This window comes from Mobula birostris, chromosome 7 (genome assembly GCF_030028105.1).
Source record: "Mobula birostris isolate sMobBir1 chromosome 7, sMobBir1.hap1, whole genome shotgun sequence".
NCBI lineage: Eukaryota > Metazoa > Chordata > Chondrichthyes > Myliobatiformes > Myliobatidae > Mobula > Mobula birostris.
Window position 1 is genome coordinate 150,261,850 of NC_092376.1, and position 25,982 is coordinate 150,287,831.

Below are 25,982 nucleotides of genomic sequence, written 5' to 3' on the forward strand. Positions count from 1 at the left end.
GTCAGCTGATTGGCTTGATGACTAATTTCAGCTCTATCTCAGCCAATCAGAGTTGATGTTCGGTTGTCAATCGATAGACGATGTTGTTGCTGGAGAAACACCGATTGGTGAGAGTGGAAGAGGAGTCGATCACCATGGAGAAAGGCAGTAGCCAATAGGTGTGAGCAGACAAGGAGTCGATCACCATGGAGAAAGGCCAGTAGCCAATAGGGGCATTGGTGGAACAAATCACAGCCAAGGGCTTGGTTGTCAGTGTTGTCATTGTCCTGGAGCCGTTCAAGAGACCAGTCTGGAAGGATCAGTTGATGATGTCCATCTCCCCAGGCCAATCAGGAGACTTCACTTGGATGTTGATGACAACGTTACCTTTGAGCAAATTGCGTCAGCTTGTTTGGATAACCTGGAGGGAGCAGGGTAATGGACGGGAGAGAGCAGGGGGAATGGGGAAGTGGTGTTGGTGAGATCCCATTCTGAGCCAGTCCCATCTGCCTGCATTTGTCCCGTATACCTCGAAACCATTTTATTCATGCACCTGTCTGAGTGTCTGTTGTGTGAATAATTTTCTCCTCAGTCCTGATGGAGTGGTATCAGTATAAGGCTTTCTTCGTAATGGAAATAAAGGGCTACAGTTTTTGTTTAGCACATAAAACAACTTTCACAAAACCCTACATTGGTGACCCTGACACTCTTGGACAATTCCTGAGTTACTCAATGACCTGTCGACCAACACAGTCGCTCTGAAGCTGCCAGGGATTAGGGGGCAGCATGCTACCATGTGGTTTTCACAAGTGGAAACTCCATTCCTGCTGTGATAAATCACCATGGGCAATACCGGTACCAAATTTTACTCTGTCATAGCATCGCTAAGTCGTTACACTGCAGTCTGAGGGGTGAGTCGACTAGAAGATCCACCTGCACCTGTTAAGTACAGTATTTCCCTTTGAAAATTCACTGTCAGAGTTTTGGACTGTCTGAGTTTGAGCACACCAAACAGTTACTCTCCTTGATCAGACTGGATGAAGCTAAGCCTTAAGAAAATATGGACCACATTTTACCTCCCCTGGGCAACCACCATCCTCGTTTTATTTTTAAACACCTCTTTAGGCAATAAATGCCTGATGAATTTTGCACAGCCCTCACGAATGAAGTCATTAATGGGCTGCAGCTTTTGCTAATCACATAAAATGACTCGGTGTCAGGGTGGAGCCCCAGCTGCCATTAGCCAGAATTGACCACATGGACTGGGCCCTCTCCAGTGCCAGTACGGTCACTCCCAGCAATGCTGACCTGAGCCTGGAGCCGGAGCAGGGTCGGCTCCTGTTACTGACGTGGGGTCACGATGACTGGACATGAAGGTCCAACCAGGGAAATCCATTGCCAAATTTCACCAAGAAACAATCAGACCAAAGAACTTCAGGCAGATTATAAGTTTAGAGAGTGACGGACCCCCACTGGAGGACTCCAATGGCAGCAGGATCTGGACGTTTGGGACACGACGCCTGGCGCTCTGCCTCAGTGGATAACACTGCACATGGGACTTCGTCCTGCCTACAGTTGCTAGAATTCTACTCGGCACAGATTGCTTGTGTGCCAAAGACTGTTAGTATATCTAAAGAAATGCCTGCTTGTGGACGCAAAGGACTTTGGGTCGTTACACTGTACTTACAGTAAGTTCCCCTGGGGGTGCAGGGGACTGTACCCAAGCCATGCTCCACCAACATGTGAATTCATTCATCTGCTGGGCCAATTCCTCACAAACCCACATTCACCACCACAGTCACAAAGCATGTGGTCGAGCTCCACATTTCCACAACTGGCTCAATGGTCTCTACACGTGCTCGTAGATTGGACTTAGAAAATTTGCCTAGTGCGACGGCTGACTTTGCCAACATGGAAATTCTTAGCAACGTGCAGAGTTTTACACAGTGTGCAGTTTTGGGGTCCTTATTTTTAGAAAGGATATACAGGTACTGACATTGGAGAGAGTTCAGAGAAGATTCACGAGAATGATTCCAGGAATGAAAGGGTTACCGCAGTGGTCCCCAACCACCGGGCCACGGACCAGTACCAGGCCGCAAGGCATGCGCTACCCAGCCGCTAGGAAACGATATGATTTGGCGATATGAAACGATATGAGTCAGCTGCACCTTTCCTCATTCCCTGTCACACACTGTTGATCTTAAAATAACCTACCAAATCATACCAAATAAAATCTAAAATAACACTAAAATATAGTAGAAGAAGGAATGATATGATAAATACACAGCCTATATAAAGTAGAAATAATGTATGTACAGTGTAGTTTCACTTAACAGAATCGGGAAGATTTAGCCAAAACCGATTTGTAGGGAAAAATAATCGGCATGTACACGCATGTGCACGTCATGTATGCGCACACAGGTGCCCGCGCAAGGCTTCATGGTCATGGTAGTCTTTCCAGGGGTCAACACAACTGTCCCATCTTCGACTGCTACTTTTGCCCCTTATTTGGGAGTGAGAAAGTTGGCAGCCCTAGTGTTGACCATCTCCAGCTGTATGAATGAGTGGGCGAGATTGGATTCTCACTATCCACTAATTCGCATTCACTTCAACCCAAGACAGAAATGATTCAGAGAAAATAATGACATCTGACTGACAGACCACAGTACGTGTGCTTGCAACACTGTGTGTCCAACAGAGTGATCAGCAGCACTGGGGCTCCACAGGGGACTGTCTTGCCTCCCTTTCTCTTCACCATTTACACCTCGGACTTCAACTACTGCACAGAGTCTTGTCATCTTCAGAAGTTTTCTGATGACTCTGCCATAGTTGGATGCATCAGCAAGGGAGATGAGGCTGAGTACAGGGCTACGGTAGGAAACTTTGTCACATGGTGTGAGCAGAATTATCTGCAGCTTAATGTGAAAAAGACTAAGGAGCTGGTGGTAGACCAGAGGAGAGCTAAGGTACCGGTGACCCCTGTTTCCATCCGGGGGTCAGTGCAGACAGGGTGGCGGATTACAAATACCTGGGGATACGAATTGACAATAAACTGGACTGGTCAAAGAACACTGAGGCTGAATACAAGAAGGGTCGGAGTCATCTCTATTTCCTGAGGAGACTGAGGTCCTTTAACAGCTGCTGGATGATGCTGAGGATGTTCTACGAGTCTGTGGTGGCCAGTGCGATCATGTTTGCTGTTGTGTGCTGGGGCAGCAGGCTGAGGGTAGCAGACAGGAACAGAATCAACAAATTCATTTGTAAGGCCATTGATGTTGTGGGGATGGAACTGGACTCTCTGACGGTGGTGTCTGAAAAGAGGATGCTGTCCAAGTTGCATGCCATCTTGGACAATGTCTCCCATCCACCACATAATGTACTGGTTGGGCACAGGAGTACATTCAGCCAGAGACTCATTCTACCAAGGTGCAGCACAGAGCATCATAGGAAGTCATTCCTACCTGTGGCCATCAAACTTTACAACTCCTCCCTTGGAGGGTCAGACACCCTGAGCCAATAGGCTGCTGCTGGATTTATTTCATAATTTAATGGCATAATTTACATATTACCATTTAACTATTTATGGTTTTATTACTATTTAATTATTTATGGTGCAACTGTAACGAAAACCAATTTCCCCCGGGATCAATAAAGTATGACTATGACTATTCCCATGCATGCCATGCAGTTGGAGATTATTTTAATTTAAAGTTTATTCTCCTCTTATTAAATATATTCTACTCCACAGTTGGCAAAATGCTCGGAGTGGCATAAATGAGGAGCAACATTGATGGACCGAGTGTATTTTTCTCTTTAATTGTGTACCTGCAAGTCCATAAACATTTCATTAACTCTTGAAGTGCAGTTCCGCAGAATCTATTCGAAAAATCGCATGCGCAAATACGAGTCTTTTCCGCCGCTGCAGTCTTAAAAGCCGAGCCATAGGAAAGATACTGTAATTTTAAATGCATCGTTGCCTATCTTGCGTCGCTTCCTTTACAATTTGGCGTTCTGTGCCAGGTTCTACGGATTCCACATTCCATTGTTTTGTATGTGTTGCTATGGGTGCGGGCGAACGCGAAATTATTACACTGTTAGCGCAGAAAAATGAGGTTTAACCATTCACAACAGCATGATCGCTGTACAACCAACTTCTGTCTCTTGAGATGTTGGATTGACCTCTCACTTTGAAAGGAGGACAAATATTGCACCTAGGTTTCGGCTGTCAGCCGGATTTTCCGAAGACCATTAGAAAGAAGCATTTGGACACATGGATGCAACTGAGCACGGCGCAACACTCATTTTGGGTTTTCAGTAATCGGACTCACTCTTGTAAGGGTAGGCTATGTAAAAAATTCACAAAAAAAAACAAAACCAGTTTTGACGTTTGAGGCTCTTGGTCTTATTACATGTAGGATCTGTTTTTCCATCGAATGCACCCAGAAATTCTGCACTTGCCTGAACTTTACCCTTCCACATAAATTACCGCTGCGCCTCCAGTCTGGCGGGAGTACAGGAGTGACATTCAGCATGTTAATGCGGCACACACTGGTTTGATTCCTCCGAAGATTCAGGACCTGTAGATTACTGGGGACTCCAGGTCAAATCAAACGTTTCCAGTACAGTAAAGCTGATCCAGTGGTCAAGCTGGGTCACTTTTGTGCTAGTCAGTATTTAAACCTCGAGCAAGGTTTCTAAAACACAGGATATCCAACTGCTATACCTTTATGGTGGTCTTCACCATGCAAGTTCGATGTCCCAGACACAGAACCTTCTGTCTAATGTCCATAGTCCATACTCACCAAGATGTTCTTCTGAGATAGTCCCATCTGCCTCCACTTGGCCCAAATTCCTTAACTTTTCTCATCCGTATAGTACCACCTTTTGTATGAAACACCTGGCATTCCTCAAAAGCCTTCTAAATTTCCTCTCCTCAGCTTAAACCTCTGCTCTCTGTCCATTAGGCCATTAGGTTTCTTGCTGTTCACCAGTTACACCCATGTTCTATCAACCTGTTTGGTATCAATAAATAAGTAAATCTTTGGAGTGTGGGAGGAAATTGGAGTACCTGGAGGAAACCCACACAGTCACAGGGAGAACATACAAACAGGCATGTTGCATGTTCCTCCTAATTTTGCAAACGCGCAATGAAGCTCCCTCTGTAAAATAATTCTGTGAAGCCAGGAGGTAGGTTGGCATTGGATCACCAACTACTCCCCTGCTTATACAGTCATAGCATTTGCATGGCTAGTCAGGTTTAGAACATAGAACGTAGGAAATTTACAGCACATTACAGGCCCTTCAGCCCACAACGCTGTGCTGACCATGTAACCTCCTCTAGAAGCTGCCTAGAATTTCCCTATCGCATAGCTCCTTATTTTTCAAAGCTCCATGTACCTATTTAAGAGCCTCTTAAAAGACCCTATTGTATCAGCCTCTGTCATTGGCTGTACATTCCACGCACCCACCATGCTCTGTGTCTTCCATGTTAGTTTCTGGTTGGCTGCTGGTGTTCCTCAGGGGCAGGTGTTGGGACCACTTATTTTCATGTTTTTTTTGTAAATAATTTGGATGACAAAATTTATGGCCTTGTGGCCAAGTTTGTGGACGATATGAAGATAGGAGGAGGGACAGATAGTGTTGAGGAAGCAGGGAGTCTGCAGAAGGACTTAGACAGATTAGAAGAATGGGCAAAGAAGTGGCAGATGGAATATAGTGTTGGCAAGTGTGTGGTCATGCACTTTGATAGAAAGAATGGCATAGACTATTTTTAAAATGAGGAGAAAATTCAGAAATCAGCGATGCAAAGGAACTTGGTAGTCCTTGTGCAGGATTCCTTAAAGATTAACTTGCAGGTTGAGGTTGTGGTAAGGCAGAAAAATGCAATGTTAGTATTCATTTTGAGAGGGATGGAATATAAGAGCAAGGATGTAATGCTGAGGCTTTATAAGGCACTGGTCAGACCTCTTTTGGAGGATTGTGAGCCGTTTTGGGGCCTGATATCTAAGAAAAGATGTACTGACACTGGAGGGGTCCAGATGAACAAGAATGATTCCAGGAATGAAAGGGTTAATGTATGAGGAGCATTTGATGGCCCTGTACTCTCTGGAGTTCAGAAGAATTGGGGGCAGGGGGGTTTACTGAAACCTATTCGATATTGAAATGCCTAGATGAAATAGATGTGGAGAGGATGTTTCCTATATTGGGGGAGCTTAGAACCAGAGAACAGAATATGAGGAGGTCCATTTAAAACAGAGATGAGGGGTAATTTCTTTAGCCAGAGGGTGGTGAATTTGTGGACTTCATTGCACAGACAGCTGTGGAGGCCAAGTCATTGGGTGTATTTAAAGCAGAGGTTGATAGGTTCTTGATTAGTTAAAGGTTATGGGGAGAAGGCAGGAGAATGGATTGAGAGGGATAATAAATTGGCCATGATTGAGTGGTGGAGCTGACTTAAAGGGCTGAATGGCCTAATTCTGCTCCTATGTTACTGTTGTTCCTTTCCACGCCTTGTGGTGTGCAACTTTGCCATTTCTTTAGCACTTTTGTCTGTTTTTTTACAAGGCTGAGTTGCCAGCTCGATGCTCAACCCAGCACGGATGGAAAACGTGCAAAGAGCCAGCCGGATTTGAACTCCGGACTAGTTGCCTCAAAGTCCAATGCGGATGTCACTCCACCACCGACTGGCTTTCTGCTCCTATTTCTTATAGTCTTATACTCTCAGCTTTTCTGTTTCCAAACAAGTTCAACTTTTCTTCATAACCCAGACGATGCATACCACACAACATCCTTCTGAATCTCCTCTGTACTCTCTCCATTGCAATCACTTCCTTCATACAGTGTGGCACACAGTTCTCCAGCTGCGGTATTTGTTATAGTTGTAACCAAAGTTTTACATAATTGCAATCAGGTTTAATTAATCATTATTATGGAAATAGGCTAATATTGCAATTCAGAAATATTGGAATATAATGGTAATTTCATAAATTATTAGAGGCTACAGGAAAATTCACAGCTGTATTTGTACTGCAGAGAAAGGCATCCAGCTTTACTTCCTGAAATGAAAGTACGCTGAACTGGAACTGGATGTTAGAATGGGAGAGAAATTCAGTTGGATAGCACTGCGTTCTCTCAGGATAATGCAAATGAAAGTAATTATTTTCAGACAATGATTGTTACCATAAGACCATAAGACACAGGAGCAGAATTAGGCATTTGCCCATCGAGTCTGCTCCACCATTCCATCAAGGCTGATTTATTATCTCTCTCAACCCTATTCTCCTGCTTTCTCCCTGTAACTTTTAATGCCTTGACTAATCAAGAACCTATCAACCTCCACTTTAAGTATACACAGTGACTTGACCTCCCCAGCCATCTGCGGCAATGAATGCCTCAGATCCACCACCCTCTGGCTAAAGAAATTTCCCCCTCACCTCTGTCTTAAGTGGACCTGACTCAATTCTGAAGCTGTGACCTCTGGTCCTAGACTTCCCCACTGTAGGAAACATCCTCTGCACATCCACTTTATCTCGGCATTCCAACATTCAATAGGTTTCAATGAGATTTCTCCTCATTTTTAAAAACTTCAGTGAGTACAAGCTTAGAGGTTTCAAACTCTTCTCAAACATCAACCCTTTCATTCCCAGAATCATTCTTGTGAATCTCCTCTGGACCCTCTCCAATGCCAGCCTTACCATTGTCATTTTCTAGTGGTCTGACATCTTTTCAAGTGTGGCCTGACCAAAGCCTCATCATTACATCCTTGCTATTGTATTCTAGCGGTTACAAGATGAATGCTAACCTTAAATTTGCCTTCCTTATCACCAACTCAACCTGCAAGTTAACGTTTAGGGAATCCTGCACAAAAACTCCCAAGTCCCTTTGCACTTCTGATTTCTGAATTTTCTCCCTGTTTAGAGAATAGTCTATGTCTTTATTACTTCTAGCCAATTGCATGACCATTCACTTCCCTACACTACATTCCATCTACTACTTCTTTGCCCATTCTCCTACTCTGTCTAAATCCTTCTGCAGATTCCCTGCTTCCTCAGCACTACCTGCCCCTCCACCTATCTTTGTATTGTCCACAAACGTGGCCCCAAAGCCATCAAGTCCTTCATCCAAATCGTTGACATATAACATGAAGAAGTATTCCCAACACTGATCCTTGCGGAACACCTCTGGTTACTAGCAGCCAACCAGAATAGGCCATCTTTATTCCAAGTAAACAACGTTCACTGATTCTCCTTTGCCTATCTGCTTGTTATTTTTTCAATGAATTCTAACAGATTTGTCAGGAAAGATTTCCCCTTAAGGAAACCATACTGACTTTGGCCTATTTTATCATGTGTCTCCAAGTACCCTAAAACCTCATCCTTAGTAATAGACTCCAATATCTTCCCAACCACTGAAGTCAGGCTAACTGTCCAACAATTCTTTTTCTTCTTCTCTTCTCACTACTTAAAGAGTAGAGTGACATTTGCAATTTTTCAGTCCTTCAGAACCATTCCAGTATCTATTGTTTCTTGAAAAGATCACCGCTAATGCCTCCATGATCTCTTCAGGCACCTCTTTCAGAATCCTGCAGTGTAGTCCATCTGGTCCACATGGCTTATCTACCTTCAGACTTTTCAGCTTCCCAAGCACCTTCTCCTTAGTAACAGCAACTACAGTCACTTCTACCTTCTGAAATTTTCCTATTTCTAGCATATTGCTAGTGTCGTCCATAGTGAAGACTGATGGAAAATGCTTATTAAGTTTGTCTGCTATTTCTTTGACCGTGCCCCCACCCCCAGTACTACCTTACCATTGTCATTTTCCAGTGGTCTGACATCCACTCTCACCTCTCTTTTACTCTTTATATATCCGAGAACCTTTTTGTACCTTCTTTTATATTATTGGCTATTTTATCTTCATATTTCATCTTTTCACTCCTAACGAATTTTTAGTCATGTTCTATTTGTTTATAAAAGCTTCCCAATCCTCTAATTTCCAATAATTCTTGCTATATTATATGACCCTCTCTTTTCCTTTCTGTGCTGTCTTTGACTTTCCTTGTCAGCCATGGCTGTGTCATCCTCCCTTTAGAATACTTCTTGTCTTTGGGATGTATCTATACTGAATCTTTCAAATTTCTCCCAGAAACTTCAGCCGTTGCTGTTCTGATGTTATTGCTAATAGTGTCCCCTTCCAGTCAACTTTGGCCAGCTCCTCTCTCATGCCTCTGTAGTTCCCTTTACTCCACTGTAATACTGATATATCTCACTTTATCTTCTTCTTCTCAAACTGCAGGGTGAATTTTACCATATTATGATCACCGCTTCTTAAGGGTTCCTTTACCTTAAGCTCCCTAATCAAATCTGGTTAATTACACAGTACCCATTCCAGAATTACCTTTTCCCTAATGGGCTCGACCATAAGCTGCTCAAATCCATTTCATAGGCGTTCTACAAATTACCTCTCCTGGGATCCAGGACAAATCTGATTTTCACAATCTACTTGCATATTGAAATCTCCCATGACTATTATAGGATTACCCTTTTTACGTGCCTTTTTCTATCTCCCATTGTAATTTATACCCCATATCCTGGTTACTATTCAGAGGCTTTTTATCCATGCAGTTCCTTAACTCTACCCACAGGGATTCTGCATCTTCTGATCCCATGTCACCAATGACTTGATTTCATTTTTTTTACCAGCAGAGCCAACCCACCCCCTCTGCTTACCTGCCTGTCCTTTCAATACAATATGTGTCCTTGGGTATTAAGCCCCCAACTCTGATCTTCTTTCAGATATGACTCAGTGATGTCCACAATGTCATACCTGCCGATCTCTACCTGCACTACAAGATCATCTACTTTTTTCTGTGTACTGTGTGTATTCAAATATAACACCTTCAGTCCTGTTTTCATCAGCCTTTTCATTTCTGCTCCTATATTACACTTTAGCTCATCCCACTAACTGCAATTTTGCCTTATCACCTGCCTGTTCTTCCTCACAGTCTCACTACGCACTGCATCGACTTGTGTTTCCAGACACTCTGAAGTTTCATTGGGTGCCACAGGTCACAGATTATGTTGGCATTGTTGGCATGATTTCCATGTCAGACACTCCTAGACTGATGTCATTTTTACACAACGTTCCTTTTGTACATGTCTGGGAAAAGAGGGAGTCACTTTATTCTGCAGAATGACCATAAGACAGAGCAGCAGAATTAAGCCATTCAGCCCAACGAGTCTGCTCCACCATTCCATCAAGGCTGATCCTGGATCCCACTCAGTCCCACACACCTGCCTTCTCGCCATATCCCTTAAATCCCTGACCGATCAGGAAACGATCAACTTCCGTCTTAATAATACCTGGCCTCCACCACAGTCTGTGGCAGAGCATTCCACAGATGCACTACCCTCCGGCTAAAACAACTCCCCCTTACCTCTGTTCTAAAAGGTCACCCTGCAATTTTGTGGCTGTGCCCTTTAGCTCTGGATACTCCCGCCACAGGAAGCATCCTCTCCACATCCACCCTATCTTGTCCTTCTGACATTCAGTAGGTTTCAATGAGATCCCCACCCATTGCTTGTCATTGGCCACACCCAGGCAGCCAGGCTAAAATAGCCCTGCTGTCTCCATAGCGTCTCAGTAGAAAGAATACCTCCCTCATTAGATTGCATCCCACCATCATCTAGGAACCTGTCTCTGGTGACATAGACCCTTTTACATTAATTATTTACTGGTTATTCATAGGACGTACTGCTACCCTGCAAATCAACAGATCTCAGTGAAACCCTCTCCATTCTACGCATTCATCTCCCCAATGACCATCCTCTTCGCCATGAATCCTCTCCCCAGCAATCCCTATTATTGGCTCTCTATGCCATGTGACCCGGAACGCTGACTGTGTCACTCCCCTCCACAGATGCTGCCTGACCCAATGGAGTTGTAGTCAGCAATTTAGAACGTGACAGGCATTATATGGGAAGCTCTCTTGAAACTTTTAACATTGCGTAGTGACACTGTACAATTTTGGAATAGCTCTTCTCTCTTTATTGTTTGATTTCATCAAACCCATAACATGATGATATTAGATCAAAATTCCCTTTAGCTGAGTATAGTCTATAATTCCTAATAGCAATATGCGCCACATTCTGATACAGGGTGAAACCATCCAGCCTACAAATGGAGATGTACGAGAATCTAGGTCTTGTGGGAGAGGGTACTTATGGATCAGTGATGAAATGCCGACACAAAGAGACAGGACAAATAGTCGCCATCAAAAGATTTCAAGATCGAGAAGATGACAGATTGGTCAAGAAAATTGCTGTGAGGGAAGTACGATTTCTGAAGGTAGGAGCATGAATTATTACTAATTTGAAAGACTTAATTTCAAGTGTCATGAACAATTAATTAATTTTGAATGAGTATTTCCTTGACACTAGGTAAATACACCATAAGATTTGGTACTGAGTCATATAAAATAGAAGAGCCTACATTCATCTTAAGATCAATATTACTTAATGTTAATAATGAAAGCTTACATGCCCCATAGTTCCTCTGGGCTAGGAATTGTGGATGATAGTTTTAGATGTCTTAGAATCCTAACATATGGTTTTTGTACACTGGTCTCCGACTGAGCCTCATAAATGGGATTTGACTTTGCCAAGCTTCTCAACACAAGGACTGAATTAAGCAGTTGGTGACAAGTACTACTGGTTTGGACCATTGGGTTTTGGCAGCATGTTAATCAGTTTGACTAACAATGGCAAATTGTTAGGCAGTTTGGCTGCCATATTGACTTTCAATGGATGTGTATCATACTGACATTCAGTGGCATCACCATTAGAGAATCCTGCGCTGTCAATATTCTGGGGATTATTGATGAGCAGAGACCGTACGGGAGTAGCCATATACACAATGTGGTGACAAGAGCAGGCCCGAGGCTAAGAATCCTGTGGCAAGTAACTCACCCCCTAATCCCCCAAAAGTATGCCTACTATCTACAAGGCACTAGTCCGGAGCATAATGAAGTATTCTCTGCTTACTTGGACATGTGCAGCTTCAACAACCCTCTAGAGGCCCAACACCATAAGGGAAATAGGGCCCACTCAGTAGACACCACTTCCACAACCATTCACTCTACCACTGACGCACAGTAGCAGCAACCGTGCTCTGCTTTAAATATACTCAATGACCTGGCCTCCACAGCAACTACAACAATGAATTCTACATCTTCACCACCCTCTGGCTAAAAAAATTCCTCCTCATCTCTGTTCTAAAGTGTCATCCTTCTATTCTGAAGCTGTGCCCTCTGGTCTTAGACTCTCCCACTAATGGAAGCACACGCTCCATGTCCACAGCATTCCATTTTGATTATTTTTCATAGGTTGTGTCAATTGAGGTCAATGGACTTTGATCACAGGGGAAATGTTATCAATAGAATGTACTTTAGGCTGTCTTGCAGTGTAGGTCCTATATAGGGAGCCATTGTTCTTGGGTGGTGTCAGTTTTTTTGCAAATATTTAGCTTTTCTGCCTTCTGTAGGTCAGCATGGCTTGAAGACTAACTAACATGAAGACAGGTTTACCTGCATTTCATTCCCTTGAGTACAAAATGTCTCAACAGGTGTTTTTCTTTCTGTTACTCACATGATTACAAATTTGATTTTTGAATAACTATTATTTTCTTTCTGTTTGCAATATTTCACAGCAATTTAGACATGAAAATCTAGTAAACCTTATTGAGGTGTTCAAGCAAAAGAAGCGTTTATTCTTGGTGTTTGAATTTGTTGACCACACTGTTTTGGATGATTTGGAACGGTTTCCAAATGGTTTGGAAAATAAAAGGCTCAGAAGGTGCCTCATCCAGGTTTTACGAGCCACCGAGTATCTTCACAAGAACAACGTAAGTTAATGCATTTGAAGGCAGTTAACATTTTATTGTAAATTGATTGTGCATTTTCCATTTTGATTTGACAAATAAGATGGAGACTGAGCCAAGAGAAAATCATGACAGAAAAATGGAATAATGGACCATGATAACAGTGTTTTGTGTGAAGGAGGTGCATACTCTGTGCAGTGTCTTTTTAAGCTATAAGGAAAATGGATACTCCAAATTATTAGAGGCAGCTCAGAGGCCTCACATTCATCACTTGTTCTATAAAACTCCTGCTTGGAAACCCTCTTGCATCCTACTTATTTTGCGTGATTGTGAACTTTTTATTAAGCCATGATTAAATGGACAGGGCTCTTGAACTTATTATACACGATATATCCATGAGCTGTTTAGAGCTTTAGTCAATTAAAAATCCTAAAAATAACTCAACGTATTTTGACAAATAAAATTATGAAAATATCATTAAAACTAGAAACAGCTTTTAGTTAACCACACACACAACACTGTACACTCTGGTCACACGTGACTGTATGACCAGACATCTGCGTGATCACACTGTCAAGTCCACCAATGACATGGCAGTGGTGGGCTCATCACCAACAATGACAAAACGGTTTACAGAGAGGAGCTGGAAGGGTTCTAGACCTGGTGTCAGGCAAATAATCTCTCCATCAATGACATCAAGACAAAGGAGATGGTTATTGACTTCAAGAGAACTCGCACCTCTCACAAACCTCTTCACATGGGCAGCACAGCAGTGGAAACTGTGAGCAGTTTCGAACTCCTGGTTGTGCACGTCTTGGCATTGGCACACCATCTCTCATACTGTCAGAACACGTTCTAGACTATCAGGAAAGCTCACCAAAGCAACACACACAAAACGCTGGAGGAACTCAGCAGGTCAGTCTGCATATATGGACGCTGCCTGACCTGCTGAGCTCCTCCAGCATTTTGTGCGGTCGCTTTGGATTTCCAGCACCTGCAGAATTTCTCATGTTTATGATTTGAAACTCATCAATGCCTCTACTTTGTGAGGGGGCTGAAGAGACTTAGACTATGCACCTCTATACTCACGTCATTCTACTGACGCACAGTAGACAGCATCCTAACAAGCTGCGTCGCTGCATCGTATGGAAGTTGCTCTGCGGCTGACAAGTGCTCAAGACTGCTCAACACATCATCGGCACCAGCCTATCCACCCTCGAGGGCATATATACAGAAAGGTGCTGGAAGACGGCCAGTAACATCATGAAGGATCCTACCCACTCCGCTCCTGGATTGTTTGTCCCACTCCCATCAGAGAAGAGGCTTCGTAGCATGCCAGGACCACCGGACTCAGGAAAAAGTCACTTTTCCCAAGCAATAAGGTTGATCAACACCTCCACCCACTAACCCACCCCTCCACATGCCCCACCACTACCTTATCTCTTTCTGTCAGTCACCTTATGTACAGACACTAATGTCCCTGGTGTCACTTTATGGTCAGACAATCAATCTATGCATATAAGCTATCTTACTTATTTTTATTGTCTTTTTATTATTATTATTATTATTATGTTCTTTATCTTATTTTTTTTGTGCTGCATCAGATCTGGAGTAAGAATGATTTTGTTCTACTTTACACTTGTTTACTGGAAATGGCATAAACAATCTTGAATCCTGAATCTTGATTCACTAGTTTAAGATTTACTATTTTAATTTTGTTTGTTGGCATTTTTGCAAATTGATTGATTTATCAGTGTAATGGCAGCTCTATGAATTAATAATTCATTGTTTTCCACTGTTGTATTAAAATATTGACTTAATTGGTTTGCCATTGATTAAATTTGAGAGTTCACTTTATTCATCATGTGACCAATCCTCCATTAATTTATTTGTTGATGTTTTTGCTGTTAAATTAATTCACTGGTTCACTGGCATTTATTTCCACTGTGATTATCTCATGTGGTTAATGATCCATTTGTTGCTGTGCCAACTTTTTAAATCACAGGTAGTTCCTGCCACATTAATTAATTAATTCACCTGTTTAATGCTGTACTTAATGTTTTTGTATTTGTATTTGTATTTATTTTATTTCTTACATCCAAGAGAGTAAAAATCTTTATGTTGTGTCTCCGCTACAGCGTTCAAGCAATAAAGAGCGGAACTGTGGGAGGATGTTGGCCAAACACTAAAATAGTATACGTAATTGTCTTGTATATGTGTATGTACAATCAGACACACAACCAGATCAATGTACAGTCAGACACAAAATCAGATCAATGTACAGTCAGACACACAACCAGATCAATGTACAGTCAGACACACAATCAGATCAATGTACAGTCAGATATGCAATCAGATCAATGTACAGTCAGACATGCAATCAGATCAACGTACAGTCAGTCACACAACCAGATCAATGTACAGTCAGATACACAATCAGATCAATGTGCAGTCAGACACACAATCAGATCAATGTACAGTCAGTCCACAACCAGATCAATGTACAGTCAGATACACAATCAGATCAATGTGTATTGATCAATCTAATGGCCTGGTGAAAGAAGCTGTCCTGGACCCTGTTGGTCCTGGCCTTAATGCTGGGGTATCGTTTACCAGACGGTAGTACCTGAAGCAGTTTGTGGTTGGGGTGGCTGGAGTTCCTGATGAAATTCCAGGCCCTTTTCACGCACCTACTGCTGTAAATTTCCTGAATAGAGGGAAGTTCACACCCACAGATATGCTGGGCTGTTCACACCACTCTCTGTAGTGCTCTGAGACTGAGGGAAGTACAGTTCCCCAACCAGGGGGCGACACAGCCAGTCAGGATGCTCTCAGTTGTGCCCCTGTACAAAGTCCTTATGATTTGGGGACTCAGCTGAACTACTTCAACTGTTTGAGGTGAAAGAGGCGCTGTTGTACTTTTTCCATCACACAGCTGGTGTGTACAGTCCAGCTGAGATCCACGGTGATGTGTATACCGAGGAACTTGAAATTACTCACCCGCTCAGCTACAATCCCATTGATGTCAATAGGGGCTAGCCCATCTCTGTTCCTCCTGTAATCCACGATCAAGTCCTTCGCCTTTTTGACATTGAGGGAGAGGTTGTTTTCTCGGCACCACTGTGTCAGGGGTGTTGACTTTTCCTCTGCAGGCAGTCTCATCATTGTTGGAAATAAGGCCTATCAATGTCATGTCATCTGAAAATTTGATCAGCAGATTGGAGCTGTGCGCGGCAACACGGTTGTGGTTGTATAGGGAGTACAGGAGGGAGCTCAGGACACAGCCCTGGGGGAGGGGCTCTCGTGTTGAGGGGCAGAGGGGCAGAGGTGAGGGAGCCCATCCTTACCACCTGCCGGTGATCCGACAGGAAGTCCAGGATCCAGCTGCACAAGGTGGGGTGCAGCCCGAGGTCTCTGAGCTTCTTGTCGAGCCTGGGGGAATGATGATATTGAATGCTGAACTGTATCCAAAAACCAGCATTCTGATGTAAACATCCTTCTCCCTCAGGTGAGTGAGGACGGTGTGTAGTGCTGTGGCTATGGCATCGTCTGTTGATCGGTTATGTCAGTAGGTGAATTGTAGGGAGTCCTTTCAAAGCATTTGCTTATGATTGAAGATTTCTGATGATTATGATTTGCTTATATTTTGCTCTGTCCAGTGCTTCAGTCGTCAATTAATTTGTTGCAGCCTACTTTTTATTCAGTTCATTCCATTGTGCCATCTTTGTTCATTAATTTTGTAACTTCTTGATTGATTGCAGACTGATTGGAAAATTTGTTAATTTACAACTACCATTGTTCTGCTGGTTCATCTTGCTTCCTTAGTTTAAAGTATTTGTTTAATGCAACCTAGTGTTTACTGGAAATATTTAATGGTTTTCATTGTGTGGTGCTGTTTATTTTTCTTGCTGGTATTTGATCGTTCTGTTTTTTAGTATTGTGTGCAAATTTTATGTGCATGTTATTAAATATAAATTCTGATAATCTATCTGATTTAGACAATTTTTAAAAATATTCTTCCACTTCTTCCATTTCCTCTCAGACTTTCTTTCACTTCAGATTTAGGGATTCTAAAGTGTCCAATGAGGCCAATTTAAGAGTCACAGATAGGTCAAGAGGTGCAAGTGGGGTTGGCTAGTAGTTTGTAAGTTGCCACATTCCTTTGGCCACTTATGAAAGACTTCTGTGTATCCCAGTGCATAACCTTAAGTTCTCAATGGCTCCCCAAATGTCCCTTTCCCCCTATGAGTGATCATGGCCCAGATTTTCCAAGGAGTAAGTGTAAATCCATAAGGAAGCTGTGAACGTATACTTGAATCTTTTTCTCTGTCGAACTGTTGATGTTTTTCCAAAACAGAGCATGGAGTAAAATGCTTCTGGAGTCTGGTGTCAGCCATCCAAATGAAGTGGCCTTCACAACATGGCTGATTGTGAGTAATGAGGGTTTCAGTCAACGTTATATTAGCAACAGCTTATGCTGTTCACTTTTATTTATCAAACTTTGATCCGTTTTGTTTGGAATGTTGAGTGTTCGACATTGCATGATTTTTGTTCCTCACTTGCAATGTTGTAGATCAAGATCAGCAGAAAGCAGAGCCATCTAATACCATCAAGAACAGTAAGAACAATGAAAACCGTGAAATGAAGAGGGTTAACAGCACAATTAACCAATCGTAGGAAATGGCCTGGAACTCAAATTTGCAAGAATGTCAGCAGTTAGAATATAACCTCTTTTGAATGTTAATAACATATTTCAAATTTCTTTGGAGCGCCAAGGAGCAACTGATGAAAACTGAGTCATTGAAATCAAACTGGGCTCAAATAATATAAAGGCTAAAGGAAAATTAAAGATGGCTGGTGGGGTAGTGGCATCTGCACTGGACTTTGAGGCGAGTTGTCCTGGGTTCGAATCCCGCCTGCTCCTTGCACATTTTCCTTACCTGATGGGTTGAGTGTCGAGCTAGTACCTTGCCCTCATAAAAAAACAGACAAACATGCTAAAAGTTTAGGAAAATTGCTAAATCCGCAAAGTTACCGCCTGATGCTACACAAGACACTGAGAGGAACAACTATGAAAGAATATTATATGTTATTGTGTCATGGATATTGCAAATGATGAAACATTGTAATACTTGGTGCTTGGCCATACTCTAAGCTACACACATAAAAGTTGCTGGTGAACGCAGCAGGCCAGGCAGCATCTCTAGGAAGAGGTACAGTCGACGTTTCCAGCTGAGACCTGCGATATATTATGTTAATGCAAAGCTTTACTATACGCTGGTTACATTACAGTGTGCCACATAACTAAACTATCCACCTTCTGTGAACTATCTGTATACATTTCTTGGTGGCATCTGAATATTTACTATTAAAGGATGAAGGGTATATATGTAAGCTGATTTATCTAGCTTAGCTGTGATTCATATTATGGTTGATTATTTCATAATGTTAGCGTAAGAGCTGTGGAAATTGAATGAACAACAATGGTGTATAAATCAAGTTACAGCCTCCTCTTCCATGGCCCAATACATTGATGCTAAAACACACTGTCACAATATGCCAACTAAATGTATTCAGTTTTAATGACATGGACGCTTGAATTGATTTTGTATAATTCATTGATTTTGCTTTACAATTTAAATGTCTGTCAGCTGTTTTAATCTGTTTTTCTCACCTTTCTTCGTCTCCAGATAATTCATCGTGATATCAAACCTGAAAATGTCTTGGTCTCTGGGTCTGGCGTCGTTAAACTCTGTGATTTTGGCTTTGCCCGTACATTGGCTGCACCAGGAGAGACTTACACAGAGTATGTGGCCACTCGCTGGTATAGGGCCCCAGAGTTAGTAGTCGGTGACAACAAATATGGAAAGTAGGTACAGATTGCAAATAGTCCTTTACTTTCTCTTATTTCACAGGAGTAGAAGATTACACAACTACCCCACCAAAATGACTTGGTTATGAACTACAGAGACCAGAAAGGACTTTTGTCTAATCCTTGCTCTTGCGTTAGTGTCCTGACATTTAATATGCACAAAAGAATGGCTTTCACAGATCTTGTCCAAATCTCCTTCTTAAGTTTTCCTTAGTTACCCAGAACCCTTTTTTAAAAAATTCATGGTAGTTATCAATTGATAGTGATCACTTACAGGGGTAGTAATTGAATAACTGTATCTGCTGTTGTGCATTTCTGCTTCGAAAGCAGCTTTGTGTAGGGAAACGGAAGATTTCTGCTCTACTTTTGTTACAAGATTCAGTATCAATTGATTAATTATGGCACATGCTACATGACATCTGTGAGCTTATCCATTTTCGTGGATGCAAATAAAAATCCATAAGTTATTTAAGTGGTGAAAGACTGGGAAATGTTCATGTGCAAAGGGATCTGGGTGTCCTTTTACACCCGTCACTGAAAACAAACATTCAGGTGCCGCAAGCAGTTAAGAAGGCAAATTGAACGTCAGTTTTCACTGCAAAAGATTTTGAGTTTAAGAACTAGATTGAATAACTATCTCTAAGTAGGGCCTTGGTTTGACCACATCTAAAGTACTGCATGCAGTTTTGGTCACTGTAGCAGCTCCTACAGTCTCCTTATGTAATAAAGGGTACGTCTGTCACAGAGGGCTCGTTTTTTTGCATTATAATTGGAAGATTATAATAACTTGATTATTTACAGGCATCGTTGTAAGTTTTGTTTCCATATGTGTTGCCATCAGTGTAAGATATGTACTAACTCAAGAAACTAAGGTGATGAAACAATCATGAATAATGGGAGATAGGTGGTAGTAGTAAAGATTGTACACAATATTTTATAAGGAATATTTTAATTAGTTTTTTTCATATATTGCACCATAACAAATGGTTAACAAATGGCCGGCTGGTGGCGCAATGGCATCAGCGCCGGATTCCGGAGCGGAGGATCCCGAGTTCGAATCCAAGTCGGACCAGCCCGCGAGCACGCTTTCCATCCATGCTGTGTTGAGCGTCGAGCTAGCCACTCGGCCTCGTAAAAAAAAAGGTGGAGTTAGGAATGTTCATATCGTGACCCGGTTAATCCGAAAGGAGACCAATCCTGACACCGCGCGCCAGACAAGAGTGGCTGACTGTCTGGTGCAACACGCTAAAAAAACCCATAACAAATCAAAATGTGTTAATGTTGGCGAAGGATATTAGACATTCTGAATATAAGTCAGATAAATTTGAAATACAGATCACTTAGTTATGTGGTGGAATGAACACATCACTTTCGTTCCTGAATACAGTACTCAACTTCTGTGCTTAATTTAGAGGCATGCTGATGTTTTTGATTTTGTAAGTCCTACAAATGGTTTTATTTTATGATCCCTTACTCGAGCACTCAATGAAAAAAAAATTATTATATGCTTGCTGCATGTCATCAAATATAAATACCGTACATGGGAGCTACTGTTTCGAAAGAAAATCATATGGTATCTATTCAAGGCCATGTGTAAGTGGAAAGCCTGCATCCCAATGATGTGAAAACAAGGATTAGAATATGAAGAGCAAATGGGACAGGCAATACCGATGCAATTCGTTTCTAATTTAAAAGTCGTATGTTTTACTTATCTGTTTGGGCAGGATCTTTATTTTATTTTATTATGTTAGTTAACAAGTAAATAATGATATGGGAACTAGAGAAATGCAATTGATTGGATCCTAAAAATGTTCCAGCAGTACAACCAGGAGTTGGAAATGGTAGCCACTTCATTTTACATTTTTACTGTAGAGCTGTGAATTTATAACAGAAAAAAAATGTAAAATTTCATTACAAATTTCAATTCATTGCGCAGAAAGCAGTGGATGGGGTTGTGAAACAGCTGTTTCTTTGTTTTTTAATTTTATTGAGATACAGTGTGGAGTAGGCCCTTCCGGCCCTTTGAGCCACACCTCCCCAGCACCCCCCTACCCCCCTATGCCCCTACGCCCCCCACCCCCCCTATCCCACCACACCCCTCCCCCGATATAACCCTAGAACCGCAGCCTACTCATGGGACAATTTACAACGACCAATTAACCTATTAACTGGTATGCCTTTGGACTGTGGGAGGAAACCCACGCGGTCAAAGGGAGAACGTACAAACTCTTTACAGACAGCAGTGGGAAATAAACCCAAGTCACTGGCACTGCAAAATGTTGTGGTAACCGCTACACTTATAGTGTCATAAGGCACAGAAAAATGTCCTTTGGCCAACTGGCTAAACATCAAATACTTATTTATACTATCTCATTTGCCAGACTTTAGTCCATAGTCTTCAATGCCTTGGCAATTCAAAGTGCTAGTCTTAATATGTTTGAACATTGTGAGAATACGTTCCATCAAGCAGTGCATTTAACCACACTTTGGGTGAAAAAAATTGTTAGATCCCCTCTAAAACCTCTTCTTAAAATTATGTGTTCTGGTTGTACATACATCTGCTATAGGAAAAAGTGCCTCCTCCTTACCCGATCTAAGCTCCTCAAATTTTACATAGGCACCTGCATTTTCCATCAGGTTCCCCATCAGCATCTTCTACACTATCCAGCCTGTCTATTCTCTCCTCACAGCTGTGTAACACTACACCTCAGACACCATCCTAGTGAAATCCCATCGGCACCCTCTCCAGAGTAATCCCGTCCTGTCTTTATTATGGTCATCAAAGTTACTCACAATATTCCAAATGTGGCTTCATCGATGCTTTATAAAGCTGTAGCGTAACTCAAACATATACAGTAATTAAAGCCAGCAGTTCCTATGTTCAAAAAGGTACAATACGTAAGGATTGTAATGAATATTTTTTTAAAAAATACATTTTTATAGACCTGTGGACATTTGGGCATTTGGATGCATGAGCATTGAAATGGCGACAGGACGTCCCTTTCTGCCTGGGAACTCTGACTTAGACCAGATCCACAAGATAGTGACTCAAGTGGGTGAGTATAAATGAAAGGGTAAGGTAAGTGATACCGCACTCTTTGTGCAAAATTTAACAAACTCGTTTTTTTTAAATCACAGGATGTAATTTACACTGAATCCTAAGTATATTTTAAGTTGTACCAGAATATTAATATAATTTTATTGGAAGTGGTCATAATCAGTTAGATTGCACTTAAACTTCAATGTCAAGATTGAGAAAATTGATATACATTTGTGGCTCCAATTCCCCCCCCCCCCAATGCTTCTATGATTTCTTATTTTCTGTTACTTTGCTGTTGATTATGACTCATGTTGGAGTATATTTCTGTAGTTCTATAGTTTTCAGGTAAGATCCTGATGAAGGGTCTCAGCCTGGAACTTCAGCCCTTTATTCCTCCCCATAGATGCTGCCTGACCTGCTGAGTTCCCAGAATTTTGTGTGTGTTACTCTGGATTTCCTGCAGAACCACTCTTGTTTAGTTTCCCGCTACTTTGCCAAAACATGCATTCCTGATGATGAGTTTAGAAAACGGCTTCAGGCATTTCTATTCTGGATTGCATCGTAGATGACATCAGTCTTCATCAGAGTACACACACACACATACACACACACACACACACACACTTCCCATCCCTTGCTCTGCCAAACCCCGCCCAAAGTCACCAACAAGCACACCAAATGAAAACCTGACAATATTAAATTGCTCACAAGAGGAATTCAGCAGATGCTGGAAATTCAAGCAACACACATCAAAGTTGCTGGTGAACGCAGCAGGCCAGGCAGCATCTGTAGGAAGAGGTACAGTCGACGTTTCAGGCCGAGACCCTTCGTCAGGACTAACTGAAGGAAGACTAACTCTTCCTTCAGTTAGGCCTGATGAAGGGTCTCGGCCTGAAACGTCGACTGTACCTCTTCTTAGAGATGCTGCCTGGTCTGCTGCGTTCACCAGCAGCTATGATGTGAATATTAAATTGCTGCATTTCCAGTCCTATATTTCTGTAACACACCTAATGGCATTTTTTACCCAACATAACATTGGGGGACCACTTTCCTGCATTATTCATTACAGTGCAACGGTGGTCTTATTTGTACAAAATGAGCCTACGATAGCATTAGTAAATATTAGCCATGCACACAATGACACAGTTGTTTACATTAGCTGATGGCGCATTTTTTAACTTTGATAATAAATTTGGCATTTTCACTAATAATTAAATACTTAATTAATGTCTTGATTTAGACTGCACAACTCCACTAAATTTTTTGGATGTATTTGTGAATGCATAAATATCGTTTACACATGTTCCAATTTCAATATTTATAGTCATAGTCATAGTCATACTTCATTGATCCCGGAGCAAACTGGTTTTCGTTACAGTTGCTCCATAAATAATAAATAGTAATAGAACCATAAATAGTTAAATAGTAATATGTAAATTATGCCAGTAAATTATGAAATAAGTCCAGCACCAGCCTATTGGCTCAGGATGTCTGACCTTTCTAGGGAGGAGTTGTAAAGTTTGATGGCCACAGGCAGGAATGACTTCCTATGACACTCTGTGCTGCATCTCGGTGGAATGAGTCTCTGGCTGAATGTACTCCTGTGCCCACCCAGTACATTATGTAGTGGATGGGAGACATTGTCCAAGATGGCATGCAACTTGGACAGCATCCTCTTTTCAGATACCACCGCGAGAGAGTCCAGTTCCATCCCCACAACATCACTGGCTTTACGAATGAGTTTGTTGATTCTGTTGGTGTCTGCCACCCTCAGCCTGCTTAAGTACTTCAGATGTTAACTCCAAAGCATTAGACAATATAAGGCAAGATAAAGCTTTAAGAAAGGTGAATTCTTGAAGCTGAAATTGTTTTTGACTTGAGCCGATGGATTTACAATAAAGCTTATCCCTTACTGTAGTCAATCATTTCAGATATTCTTTGAAGAAATCCTGAAAATAGAAGTCTATATTCTGTTTGATATATCTTTAAATGAAAGGGAAGGCTATTATCAATTGCTTTTAAATTGATTATTCATAGTCTGAACATAAACTACCATTGCTTCACAAAATCATTTTTTAAATCACAAAAGAAGGTGCATTATTCTAATTTACAGTTTGTACAAAGCTGTCATTACCAGCCGTCCACTCCTGTTGGGAAATGGAGGTAGTTGTCATGCCGGCTGCAGTGATATTGCTTTCGCTTGGCTGGACTTGTATTTCTTCCCAATGTGACCATATTACCTCACCTTATCCTATCTCTCTGCACCCATGTTTGTAATACATCTGATAACAGCAGCTACTTCAGCTGTTTCTACTTCCCTAATCTGAACTATCTAATTTTCATAAAATACATGCTATTTTTTCCACATGGACTTTCTCCATTAGAATGCCAGTTTTAGAGTATGCACCGACAACAATTTAAACCCCAGGACCATCAGTCCTCATGGCTATACCACATAATATATCACCCAGTGGCAAATTGTAACTAGGAACCATCATCAGGGATATTAAATTCAAATCAAATGAATGTTCCAAGTAAAGTTATTGTCAAAGTACATATTTGTCACAATATACAAGCCTGAGATTCAGTTCCTTGTGGGCATTCACAGTAAATACAAGAATTACAATAGAATCAACGAAAGACCACACCCAACGTGACAGACAAACAACCAATGTGCAAAAGACAACAAATAGTGCAAATGCAAAAAGATAAAAAGAAGTAATAATAATAATAATAAATTCAAATAGTGTATTTTCTAAAGATATAAACACAAACTTTGCACTAGATATGTGCATAATATTAAACATAAAGAAATGTGCAATAGAGCTAGTAGATTACAAAACAGAGCAGCAGGGTACAATAAAACCGATGGATGAATATGAAACATATAAACATCTGGGATACCGACAAGCAAAGAAAATAGATCATATTGAAATAAAGGGAAAACTTTCAGCAGAAATTGCTTCACGGTTTTAGAAATTCTGCCAAACAGAGCTCAATAGTAAAAATATAACAAAGGCAATAAATACATTCACTATGCCCATATTAATGTAATCTTTTGGCATAATATTTTGGTCCAAGACTAATCTGGAAAATTTACAAAGAAAAATAAGAACTGAAACGACAAATTTTAGAAAACACTGTGTACACTTAAACACACTTAGATTAACACTACGTAGGACAAAAAGAGGAAGAGGAGTAAAATACATAAAAATTACACAACAGTCAGATAAACCTTCTAAGGGTATATTTTCATCAATGAAAACAGGATTCAGCACTGCACCTGAGCTCATACAATTTTGGTAAGAAGTACACATCACTAAACTTAAATGAAAGCATAGCCCAGAAAAATGAAGAAATTATGACTAGAGGAGAAAAAGTTAACCAATGGAAGGGCATGACCCTCCACGGAAGAGATCCCCACTATCTGAGCAGACTAGATGTCAACAAGGACGTGCCAAATGCCTGACTTAGATTTGGAGATCTCTTCCCAGAAACAGAAGGTTTCCTTGTGGCAATACAGGACCAGGTGGTTAACACAAAGATATCATCAAAATACATAATAAAAGACCAACAAATTCAAGATGATAAATGCAGAAAATGTCGAGAGAAACTAGAAGAGAAATCCAACACTATTCAGGATACTGAAGCAGTTTAACTCAGTCTAATCACTTACACAGGCACAATCAAGTGGAAAACATTATTTACCAAAATCTTGATTTAAAATACAAACTCATAAAAGACACTATTTTATACTATAAATACGAATCCAGCTTTAGGGCAGAGTCATACAAATTATATTATGACCAATCCATTATTATGGATAGGACAATCCATGATAACTGTCCAGATAAAATATTACAGGATATTACTTAATAGATAGCCATTCCGAATACACATGCAGAAATTAATAAGTGAAAAACACCAGAAATACGCTGAATTGAAAGAGGAAATTGAAAGACATTGGAACATGAACAGGGTATACATTGTCCCAATATTAATATCTACAACTGGTATCATCCCAAAGCCACTACACAATAGGATTAAACAATTAGGCCAACACAACAATATTTATGTAAATCTTCGGAAAGCAACAACGCTAAACACCACTAAGATAGTCTGAAAGTTCCTAGCAATTGAGAAATGAGTGTGTTGGGCTATTTAGCTATGTCTATAACTCGGGTTTTACTAGCTTGAGCTGAGGAAAATAAACAATAA

At 41.2% G+C, this 25,982-nt stretch overlaps 1 pseudogene; it reads left to right on the top strand.

Moving 5' to 3' along the window:
* The first annotated feature begins 11,154 nt into the window (after positions 1 to 11,154).
* Positions 11,155 to 25,982, top strand: part of LOC140200856 (cyclin-dependent kinase-like 3) — a 70,956-nt pseudogene continuing 56,128 nt past the window's right edge.